This window comes from Trachypithecus francoisi, unplaced genomic scaffold (genome assembly GCF_009764315.1).
Source record: "Trachypithecus francoisi isolate TF-2019V2 unplaced genomic scaffold, Tfra_2.0 Lachesis_group14, whole genome shotgun sequence".
Lineage (NCBI taxonomy): Eukaryota > Metazoa > Chordata > Mammalia > Primates > Cercopithecidae > Trachypithecus > Trachypithecus francoisi.
Genome location: NW_022681459.1, coordinates 9,537,200 through 9,549,625, shown reverse-complemented (window position 1 = coordinate 9,549,625; position 12,426 = coordinate 9,537,200).

Sequence of the window (12,426 nt, the reverse complement as noted above, 5' to 3'; positions counted from 1 at the left end):
TTCAAGAAATTTTTAAATTTTTGTCTAAACATTTTCATTGATGCACTGGTCATTAAGAAGCATATTGGTTAATTTCCATGTACTAATATAATTTTCAAAGTTTCTCTTGATATTTATTTCCAGTTTTATTCCACTGTAGTCTGAGAAAATATGTGATATAACTTTAATTTGTTTGAATTTTTAAAAACATGTCTTGTGGCATAATATATGGTCTATTTTGATAATGATTAAAGAGCTGAGGTAAAGAGAGTGTTATACAGCCATTGAATGAAGTGTTCTGAAAATATCTCTTAGGTCCATTTGGTCTATAGTTGAATATTTCTCTGTTGACTTTCTGTCTGTATGATGTATCTAATGCTAAGTGGATGCTGATGTCTCCAGCTATTATTGTAATGAGGTCTGTTTCCATGTTTAGCTCTAATAACATTTGTTTTATATGTCTGGGTGCTCCAGTATTGAGTGCATACATATTTATAATTGTCATATCTTCTTGCTGAATTAATACCCTTATCATTATATAATGACCTTCTTTGTCTCTTCTTGTAGTTTTTGTCTGGAAATCTATGTATTGCTATTACTGTTTTTTTTTTTTTTTTTTTGGTTTCTTGTTGGTATGAAATATTTTTTTCCAACCCCCTATTTTTAGTCTATGTGTATCTTTATAGGTGAAGTGTTACATACATGCAAGAAAATCATGCAAGAAATCACTGGGCTTTGTCATTGTTTTTTCTATTCAGCCAGTCTGTGATTACAGTTGTGAGCCATGCATGCCCAGCCAAGCTCTCTGTTTCATTGGTCTGTATATCTTTCTTTATCCCAATACCACACTGTTTTGATTACTATAGCTTTGTAATATGGGAAAAGAATTCCAGTTCACTGTGTAACATAACTATTTTAACAATATTAAGATTTCAATATATAAACATTATATTTCTTTCCATTTGTAAGTGTCTAATTTCTTTCATTGATGTATTAGAGTTTTCAGTGTGAAAAAAAGTCTTCTACCTCCTTGGTTAAGTTTATTTCTAATTTTAATGGGACTAATTCCATTATAAATGAGATTGACTTAATATCCTTTTCAGACTGTATGTTGTTAGTATATAGAAATACAAATGCATTATTTTGTAGGTTGTATGTTGATTTTGTTTCCTTTAAATTTGTTGAATTTGTTTATTCATTGTAAATTTTTTTCTTTTTTTTCTTTCAGATTTTTGCAGTAGTTTCAGAACTGGTACCAGCTCTTCTTTGTATGTCCGATAGAATTTGGCTATGAATCCATCTGGAGTAGGGTTTTGTTTTTATTACTGACTCAATTTAAAAACAAGATATTGTTCTGTTCAGGATTTCAACTTCTTTCTGATTAAATATTATGAGTTTGTGTGCTTCCAGGACTTCATCCATTTACACTAGATTTCCTAGCTTGTGTGCATAGAGATGTTCACAGTAGTTTCTTAGGATCTTTTTTATTTCTGTTGTAATGTCACTTTTGTCATTTCTGACTGTGCTTATTTGGATCTCTCTCTTTTTTGGTATTAATCTAATCTAGATGTATTGATCTTGTTTATCCTTTCAAAGAAACTTTGGGCTTATTGACCTTTGGTGTGAATTTCTGGGTCTCAATTTGCTCTATTATGCTCTGATTTTAGTTATTTCTTTTTTTCTGCTATTTTTAGGGTTATTTTGTTATTGTTTTACTAGTTTTCTCTAAGTTTCAATGTTTGATTTTTAATTTGAGGTTCTTCTAACTTCTGGAAGTAGGTGTTTAGCATTAAAAACTTTCCTCTTAACACTGCTTTTGCTGCATTCCAGAGATTTTGGTATGTTGTATCTCCATTTTCATTAATTTCAAGTAATGCTTTATTTCCGCCTTGATTTGGTTGTTTACCCAAAAGCAATTTGGCTGATTTCCATGTAATTGTGTGGTATTAAGAGACTCTCTTGGTATTGATTTATATTTTCATTCCACTGTGGTTGGAAACTATGGTTGGTTTGGTTGCAATTTTTAAAAAATTTATTGATACTTACTTCATGGCCTAGCATGTTTGGTCTCAGAGTATATTCTGCATGCAGATGAGAAGATTTATACTCTGTGGTTGATGCATGGAGGACTTTGTAGATCTCTATTAGGTATAATTGTTTAAGTGTAAAATCTTCATCCAGAATTTGTTATTTTTCTGCCTCAATAATCTAACACTGCCAGTAGGGTGATGGTATCCCCAACTATTGTTTTCTGTCTGTCTACAATGTTTTGTAGGTCTGAAACTACTTGTTTTATGAATCTGGATACCCCAACATTGGATGTATATATATTTGCTGTAGTCAACTTTTTCCTGTTGAATTGAACCCTTTATTATTATGTAATACCGCTATTTGTCCTTTGACCATTGTTGGTTTAAAGTCGGTTTTATTTGATATAAGAACAGTGACTCCTACTACTTTTGATTTCCATTTGTGTGATAGACAGATCTTTTTCTAGCTCTTTACTTTGAGCCTATGTATGTCATTACATGTGAGATGGGTCTCTTGAAAACAGTAGTTGGATGGGTCTATTTTTTTTTAATCCAACTTTTCACTCTGTGTCTTTTAAGTGGGCTGCTTAGGCTATTTACACTTATGGTTAGTAATTATTTGTGAGGTTTTGAATCTGTCATAAAGTTGTTAATTGGTTGCTTTGTATTCTTGGTTGTGTAGTTGATTTAAAAGGTCTCTGGGCTGTGTTCTTATATTTATTTTTATGGTAGAGGTATTGTTTTTTAATTTCCATGCTTAGAACTACCTTAAGGATCTCTTATGAGACTGGTCTGGCTGAATTCCCTTAGTTCTTGCTTGTCTGAAAAAAATTTTATTTCTACTTCACATATTATAAAGTTTAGTTTGTTGAGATATAAAACTCTTGGTTGGTGCTTCTTTTCTTTAAGAATACTGAAAATAGGTCTGCAATCTATTTTCCCTTATAGTGGTTCTGCTAAGAAGTCCATTGTTAGCCTGACAGGGTTACCTTTGTATATATCTGGCTCTTTTTTCTGGTGGTCTTTGATTTTTCTTTAATGTTGACTTTGTGATCCGGCTTTTTTTTTTTTTTTTTCTTCCTGATTGTCTTTAAGATTTTTCTCTTTAGTGTTGACCTTGAAACCTCTGGTGACTACATGTCTTGGTGATGTTCATTCCGTATAGCCTATCCTAGGTTTTTGCTGAATTTCTTGTATTTGGTTTTCAACCTCACAAGATTAGGAATTTTTTTCTTGAATTATTCCCTCAAATATATTTTCCACATTGTTAACTTTTTCTCCCTTTCTCTCAGGGATGGCAATAATTTGTAGGTTTAGTCACTTTACATAACTCCATTTTTAAAAAAACTTTGTTCATTTTCTTTAATTATTTTTTCTTTATTTTTGCCTGACTGAATTTGTTTGAAAAACAATTATTCAAGATCTGAAATTTTTCTGCTTGGTCTTTTTTACTGATAAAGCTTTCGATTGCATTTTGTAATTCCTTAAGTGAGTTTTCTAACTATATAAGCTCTTACTGATTTATCTTTAATGTCTTCATCTCTTCCTTCATTTTCTGGATTGTTTTAATAGTTTCTTCATGTTGATTTTCAGTATTGTTTTGACTTTGTTGAACTTCCTTGTCATCTGTGATTTGAATTCTTTATTTGTTATATTTGTGTTTCCCTTTTGGTTGGGGACCATTGCTGGAGAAACAGTTTGATCCTTTAGGGCTGTTACAACATACATATTTTTCATGGACATGCTGGCACTTCCAATTTGTGTAATCATTTTCATGCAAATATGATTATTCCCTTTCTTTTCCTATATTACCGTTGGTTTTTTCTTTCCTCTCCCAGGTGGTGTGACTGTAGAGTAAAATGGGTAGGGTGCTTTAGTTTTGCTTCTATGGCCCTATGCACCTCTGTCAGCAGCTCTTATATTGTGCCGTGCCATTTGACCTACAGGCCAATAGATTAACGCTAACCTAAGAGAGCCAGCCATGACACAAGCAGGTCAGTACATAACTCATCTTTTAATTTTACTGTGAGGTACTCTCTGTTGTTTCAGGTGATGGGTTGGACAGTGGTGAGCCCAGTGCTCTTTGCTTCCTGCTCTATGTTGGTGGGAGGACAGAGCAAGGCAGAGCTAAAGTCCCTGGTTGGCTCACAAATACCCCTATTGCAAGCACAGGCAGCAGCCCCAGTGAGCGTGGCTGGGGGAATCTTCTGGTGAATTTTGCTGAGTCCTTTGCTGGAGTATGGGGGAACTGCAACAGCTCCTCATCATAAGGAGTCAGAAATGTGGACTGTTGCCCTATCACACTCCTGTTCTACAGCTGTGACTCTTAATTCAGATTTTACAATGTGGATATGAGCCTCAGGAAATGCTTGATTTGTGACTCTCCTTGGGAATGGTTTTGGGTCAGAACTTCATTGCTCAGCCTGATACAGATAGCTTTGTGGCTCTCTTGTTCTCCAATGTGGCAGTACTGCTTCTTCATGTAAAGCAGGGCCTCCACCTTTGGGCTTGTGCAAATGTGGGTTGGTAATGGTAATGGCTGCCTCAGTCTGACTCCAGGCCCTGAAGAAGGTGGTCAGGTGCCAGCAATGTTGGAATGGGGTAGGCCGTTCTCTAATTCCCCAAGCCCCTAGATGTCCCACTGGACTGTGTATACGGACTGTGTGTATGAATATAGAATCAGCTGGATGGGAAAGAGAGGGCTCAGGTTAGCCCAGGGCTCTAGTGCTGGCCATGATGGGAAGGGATGGGCTTGTCCCAGAGTCACAGGTTGACCTCTCAGGCAGGGGCAGGCAGAACACTTAGGCTATGGGAGTCCAAGAGAAGACCATGGGTGTGTGAAGGTTGGGTTTCCAGAAGGCCTCTCGGCCACAACTGAAATCCGCAGGTCAGGGCAAAGTGGGTGCACTGAATCCAGAAGGACATAAGCCACAATTACCATTTTTTTCTTTTACTAATAGTCCTTTTGGTTGCAAGTCTAATAATTCTTTGTTTAATTCCAGATACTAAAGATTGTTTCTTAATTTGTTTCTAATATTTTAAGTATTTTATTGTGTTACATTTTACATTTAAGTCCATGACCCATTTTGAGTTAATTTTTGTGTAAAGTATGATATTCAGACTGAGGTTCTTTTTTAAATTTTTTTATTTTTATTTTTTGCCTGTTAGTGTCCATATGACCCATATGATGATGACAAGTCTATCATTTTTCTATTTAATTACATTTACAACTTACTAAGAAAGGCTGGGCGTGGTGGCTCATGCCTGTAATCCTAGCACTTTGGGAGGCCGAGGTGGGCAGATCATGAGGTCAAGAGACTGAGACCATCCTGGCCACCATGGTGAAACCCCGACTCTATTAAAAATACAAAAATTAGCTGGGTGTGGTGGTGGTGCACACCTGTAGTCCGAGCTACTTGGGAGGGCTGAGGCAGGAGAATCACTTGAAGCAGGGAGACAGAAGTTGCAGTGAGCTGATATTGTGCCACTGCACTCCAGCCTTGTGACAGAGTGAGACAATGTCAAAAAAAAAAAAAAAATTACTAAGAAATTAATTGGTCATATTTGTGAGGGTCTATTTCTGACTTCCCTATTATGCTTTATTTATCTATGTGTCTATTCCTTTCCCCAATATCATATACCCTGTCTTGAATACTGCAAGTATATAATAAGTATGTAGTATTTATAATATGTATTATATTATATATTCATAATATGTATTATACATATTTATATTATAACAATATATTACATATACTTATAAAAATATGTATTATTTATAATGTAGTAAACATACTATGCATATAGTTAATATGTGTGTATCTAGGTATTATACATTTATATGTAAAGTGAGGACTACTTAAAAATCATGGTGTTCCCAGCACTTTGGGAGGCCAAGACGGGCGGATCACGAGGTCAGGAGATTGAGACCATCCTGGCTAACATGGTGAAACCCCGTCTCTACTAAAAAAATACAAAAAACTAGCTGGGCGAGGTGGCGGGCGCCTGTAGTCCCAGCTACTCGGGAGGCTGAGGCAGGAGAATGGCGTAAACCTGGGAGGCGGAGCTTGCAGTGAGCTGAGATCCGGCCACTGCACTCCAGCCTGGGCGACAGAGCGAGACTCCATCTCAAAAAAAAAAAAAAAAAAAAATCATGGTGTTATTTTAAAGTTAGAAGAGAATATAGTATGAGATATTTTGTTAAAATATTCTTAAATTTATTCTTAATATCAATAAAATATTTTATTAAAATGTTCTGATTCTACATGTTTAATAACATTATTAATGTTCTTTTCTATTTTGCAGAAAATAAGATGATCACAAAAGTAGCTGATATTATTATTCTTAAATCTAAACTCAACTGCTTTTTTTAATGACTATTGCTAGTTAAGCTTTCTACCTCTAATTATGCACCACTGCCCACATGCAAGTAGTATCCATTTCTTTAGTAGAGTTATGTATCCCTTTGGCTTCTTTAATAAAGATATAATAAAGAGATATAAAACATCTTTAAATAAAAGTCTTAAAAATGATTTACATGTGGAGACTTACATGCCTAGTATCACAGAAACATTTTAATCAATATACTAATGAGGCGGGTACTCTAGACAATCAAGATATTCCCTAGGGACTCTTTAAGCACTTCTGAAAACAAGTTCACAGTTTTGAGGACACTTTTGGACCATTTAGTGCAATGAAGCATTAGTTATTTAAATGATACCCTCAGGACCTAAAATAATTAAGTAGCATTAAACAACTTTCCAAATTTTCACATATAAATTTTAAGGACTCCGACAAACAAAAAGATCATATACATGTTTTTATGTTAGTTGTTGTCATCAACTAAGTTTACATCATTGTTATTTTATATTACAAAGTGACAAAAAGCTGGGAAGAGATTCTTTAAGGCCATCTACTTGTGTTCTCAGGAGTCTACATATTTTCCTTCTATTGATTCATTGAGAGAAAAAAAAATGCCAAAGTCTCTGTGATATCTCATAGGCAACTTACAGTTTATTTTCAAATAGCCTTCAATGCAATTCCTTATTGACCAGTTTAAATCCTTTATTTCAGGAAAATTGAGATAAAGTAGTAACGGTGTTTAGTATATTACTAACTAATAAATAAGTCAAACTTCAGAATTCACTTATCTTTCTACTAATATTCGTTCTTATTATGGTAAAACTCCTTTGGAGATCTTCTAATTAGATTAATACTTTAATAAGCCACTGGTTTCCATTGAGCCCTTTTCGAGTTTGTTCTGGAGGTCAGAAAAAGGTAAAATAACCAGACTCTGACCATGGTAAGTCTGATAATATGCATAAAATGGCACCTAATTTAATAGCAAGTAAAAAACAAATGTCTGTTTAGCAGGTGAATGATTAAGTGATTGTACACTTTGGCAGTTCAGCACAGAGCCAAGCAGAATGAGCTTGACCTCAGCTCTGTGATCTTAGCCTATGGAAGCCTTCATTTCATCTAGTAAATAGCTTTGCTAAATGTAAATATCTTCTCTTACATATTCATATAATATCACTCAATGAGAGTATAATATATTTTTAAAATAATCTTAAGAAAAGAAAAAAGTGAAGAATATAAATTCATATGCAGACACATATATTATGCAGAATAATTAATTATGTAGATAAAGGGTCTGCAAACTATAGTCACTCCCCCAAATTTACCTCACTGCCTCTTTCGTAAATAAAGTATTATTAGGAAATGGTTATATCCATTTCTTTTTACATAGTCTATGACTGCTTTTGTGCAAACATGGGAGAATTCGGTATTTGAAAGAAACCTTATGGCTCATGATATTGACATGATTTACTATCTGACTCTTCACATGCACGCAAAGATGTTAGGAGATATCTGATGTAAATTATAAAGAAGAAAAGATATGTAGAAATAAATGCAGTACTGAATAGATTTAAATACATAAAAAATAAGTTAGGATTCTGCTTTTTTAAAAATGTACAATACATTAAAGACATTCACATCTAGAACTAAAAACTGATAAAATCAATGTTTCTTTAAAATTCATTAGAGGCGGAGCGCGGTGGCTCATGTCTATAATCTCAGCGCTTTGGGAGGTCAGGACTTGAAGACCAGACTGATAACATGGTGAAACTCTGTCTCTACTAAAAATACAAAAATTAGCCAGGTGTTGTGGCACACGCCTATACTCTCAACTACTCCCGAGGCTGAGGCAGATTGCTTGAACCCAGGAGGCTGAGGTTGCAGCAAGCTGAGACTGTGTCACTGCATCCCAGCCTAGGTGACAAAGTGAGATTCCCTGTCAAAATAAACAAGTAAATAAATAAAAATAAAATCGGTTAGGCTTGCTCTGTGAAATACTAATATGTTTATAACTTGGGAGGATATTAGTGCAAGTAAAAGAGTCGATGTTAAATCCAGAAGATATTTAAATAATAAACCGTGTTGAACACTGCATTTTGATGTGCGAATAACAATGTATATTAATATTATTTTAAAACAATAAAAAGACTATGCAATCATCTCCAAAACAGATGCATATACGAAAGTAAATGTGTATTATGTCACAAAGCAAACCTCAACATATCCCATGTAGTAGAAATTGTAGTTTTTATACAAACTCTACAAAATAAAAAAGCCTAACAGTGAAAGCAAAACAGCTATAGATATTTACAATTGAGTTTTAAATGTCTAAAAATTATTTACTCAAAGAATAGTTCAGAAAAAAGTTACACATTTTATTAAGAATAGCAGTAGAAAAAACACAATGTATAAAATCTAGCCAAAGATGTAATGATAAAATGCATGCTCTTGAACCTTTTTACTTACAAAATAAAATAAAATTTATGAAGCACCAAATGAGGGAAATAGCTATCCCACTGAAACGACAACAAAATATACAAGCATGTGAGTGCCAAAATTATTAGAATTCAGTTGAAAGCAACATAATTGATTATAAAATTCAAGTATTCTTTCTTGGATAAGGATTTTTAAGACCACAGGCTAATTTAATTGGATATAACCTATTAAATGATATATAGAATAAACCTGAGAGACAGGTAAATGTCTCTCCCATTATAAGTGGGAGATAACATCTATTTAATAATTAATTAGTTCAATAGACGGTTAGTTTCAAGGAAGTCTAAGTTACTTTAGAATAAGGGAGAGGATTAATTGTGGTTGATGAAAGGGAAGTGATGGTCAGAAAGTGAAAGATTTAAAGGAATATTTTCAAAAGTGTCAATGTAAATTATATCTACTATTTGAGTTCACTGGGAATTAAAAGGATGGGAACTTAGCAAAGAAAAGATGATCAATTCTTCTCAAATTGATCTTCACACTTAATGTAATTCCTAGCAAAATTCCAGCAAGAACATTTGTTGACGTAAAGTATATCTATAATTTGTCTGTAAAGGTATAAGCCCCAGGATCGCTAAAACAATCTTAAAAAGAATACAGTGAAAGGGATTATTCTACTTTATATCAAGCCTTATTACACAACCGTAATAAGACAAAGTAGTACTGACTGAGAAATAGAAACAAGGATCAATGGAGTAGTATAGAAAATCCAGAAATATACACATTTTAAAAAAATTCCCACATTTATTGTTATTTATTTAAAATAATTATTATATATTAAATAGGATGTTTGATGTATGTATAGATAATGAGGTGATTAAATGAAGCTAATTGGCATATCCTTCTCACATAGTTGTGTGTGTGTGTGTAGTTAGAACACATAAAATCTACTCCCTATGCCATTTGAAGTATATATTACTGTATTATTACCTACAGTCACAATGCTTTATAATAGATCTTTAAAACTTATTTATGCTAACAAAAACATTGTACCCTTTAGCTAACATCTGCTGATGTACTCTCCCACCCACTGATGCCCTCAGCCCCCGGCTACCACTATTTTACTCTCTGCTTCTATTGAATCTACTGTTTCAGATTCCACATATAAATAAGATAATACAGTATTCATCTTTCTGTTCCTGGCTAACTTTACTTAGCATAATGTCTTCCAGGTTCATCCATGTTATCACACATGAGAGGATTTCCTCCTTTTAAAAGTCTGAGGAGTAGTGTGTTTGTGTGTGTGTGTGTGTGTGTGTGTGTGTATACACCATATATTCCTTATTCCTTCATTTGTTGATAAACAGTTGGATTTCATATCTTGGTTATTGTGCATAATGCTGCAATGAACAGGGAGGACAGGAATGCAGTTATCTCTTCAACATACTGGTTTCATTTCATATATGTACCCAAAACTGGAAATACTAGATCATATTATAGTTCTACTTTTCTTCTTCTTTTTTTGTTTAATCTCCATACTGTTTTCCATTATGGCCATACTACTTTACCTTCTCAACAACTGTGAGTAAGGATTACTTTTCCTCTATATTCTCAATATTTTGTCTAATAGTCATTCTGACTAGTGTGCAGTGATATCTTATCATAGTTTTATTTTTTATTTCCCTGATGATTAAGAATGTTGACCATTTTATCATATACCTGTTGGCCATCATGAGCTCTTCTTTTGAGCAATGTCTGTTCAGGACCTTTGCTCATTTAAAATTCAGTTACTGGTTTTCTTACTGAATTGAGTTCCTTATATATTTTGAATATTAACCACTTATCACATGTATGATCTCCAAACATTTTCTTCTATTTTGTAGGTTGTCTTTTTATTGTTGTTTCCCTTGCTTTACTGAATTGTTTAATTTGATGTGATTTCATTTCTTGATTTTTTATATTTGTTGCCTGTGCTTTTGGGGTTATATTTCAAAAATTATTGCACAGATCAATGTTAAGAAGATTTCCCCTACATTTTCTTCTAGTAGTTTTATAATTTCAAAACTTTTAAGCACTAATCTATTTTGAGTTGATTTTTGTTCATAATGTCAGATAAGAATTTCATTTCAGGCCTGGCGCAATGGCTCACGCCTGTAGTCCCAGCTACTCGGGAGGCTGAGGCAGGAGAATGGCGCGAACCCGGGAGGCGGAGCTTGCAGCGAGCTGAGATCCGGCCACTGCACTCCAGCCTGGGCGACAGAGCGAGACTCCATCTCAAAAAAAAAAAAAAAAAAAAAAAAAAATTCATTTCATTCCTGCCCATGTGGATAGTGTATTTTCCCAACACGATTGAAGACATTTATTTCTTCATTATGTCTTCTTGATAACTTTATTCTTTATTGAAGATCAGTTGACTGCGATTTATTTCTGGGCTCTTTATTCTGTTCCATTGGTCTTATGTTTATCTTTATGCCAGTATCACGCCAGTTTAATTATTATAGTTTTAGAATATATTTTGACATCAGATACTGTCATGTCTCCAGCATTTTTTCCTGTGACTATTAATGGTCTTTCATGGTGTCATATAAAATTTAGGATAGTGTTTTCTATTTCTCTGAATAATGTTATTGTAACTTTGTTAAGGATTGCTTTTAAAGCTGTAGATCACTTTGGGAAGTGTGGATACCTTAAACAATAATGAGTCTTTAAGTTCATGAAAGCAGGATACCTTTCCACTTGTTTATGTCTTCTTCGATTTTTTTTCATCAATTGTTTTTTCAGTTTTCAGTGTAAAGATCTTTCATCTCCTCCAAAAAAATGATTTCTATGTATTTTAACTTTGCAGCTATTGTAAGTGGGATAATTTTCTTAATTTATTTTCTGAATAGGTTGTTGTTACTAATTTGTAAATGCTACTCTTGTATGTTGATTTTGTATTCTGCAACTTTATTGAATTTGTTTATGAGTTTTAACAGTTTTTTGTTGGAATCTGCAGGGTTTTACATATATAAGATCATGTCATCCACAAATAGGTAATATTACTATTTCCTTTCTAATTTGAATGCCTTTTATTTATTTATCTTGCCTAATTGCTCTGACTATGCCTTACAGTTCTATATTGAATAGAAGTGATTAAGAATGAGCATTCTTGTCTTGTTCTTAATTTTATAGAAAAAGATTTTGGTTTTTCACTGTTAATTATTAGTATTAGCTTTGTGCTTGTCATATATAGTACTTTCTTTATTAAGATAAACTTTTTCTGTACCTAATTGGTGAAGAGGCTTTTTTGTGTGTGTGAGAGAGGATGTTAAATTTTGTCAAATGCTATTTTTTGTGTCTATTGGGATGATTACATGCTTTTTATCCTTCATTCTGTTGAATTGATGTATCATATTTATTCTTTTGTATATGTGAAACCATCTTTGAATCCCAAGATAAATCTTAATTTATCACAGTATATGATCCTTTCAATGTGTTATTGAAGTTAATTTGCTAACTTTTGTTGAGGATTTTTTGCATTCATTGTTGTCAGGAATATTGCCTATAAATTTTCTTTTCTGGGCTATCTCCTTGTCTTGGTTTGGTATTAAGAGTAATTCCATCCTCATAAAATGAGTTTAAA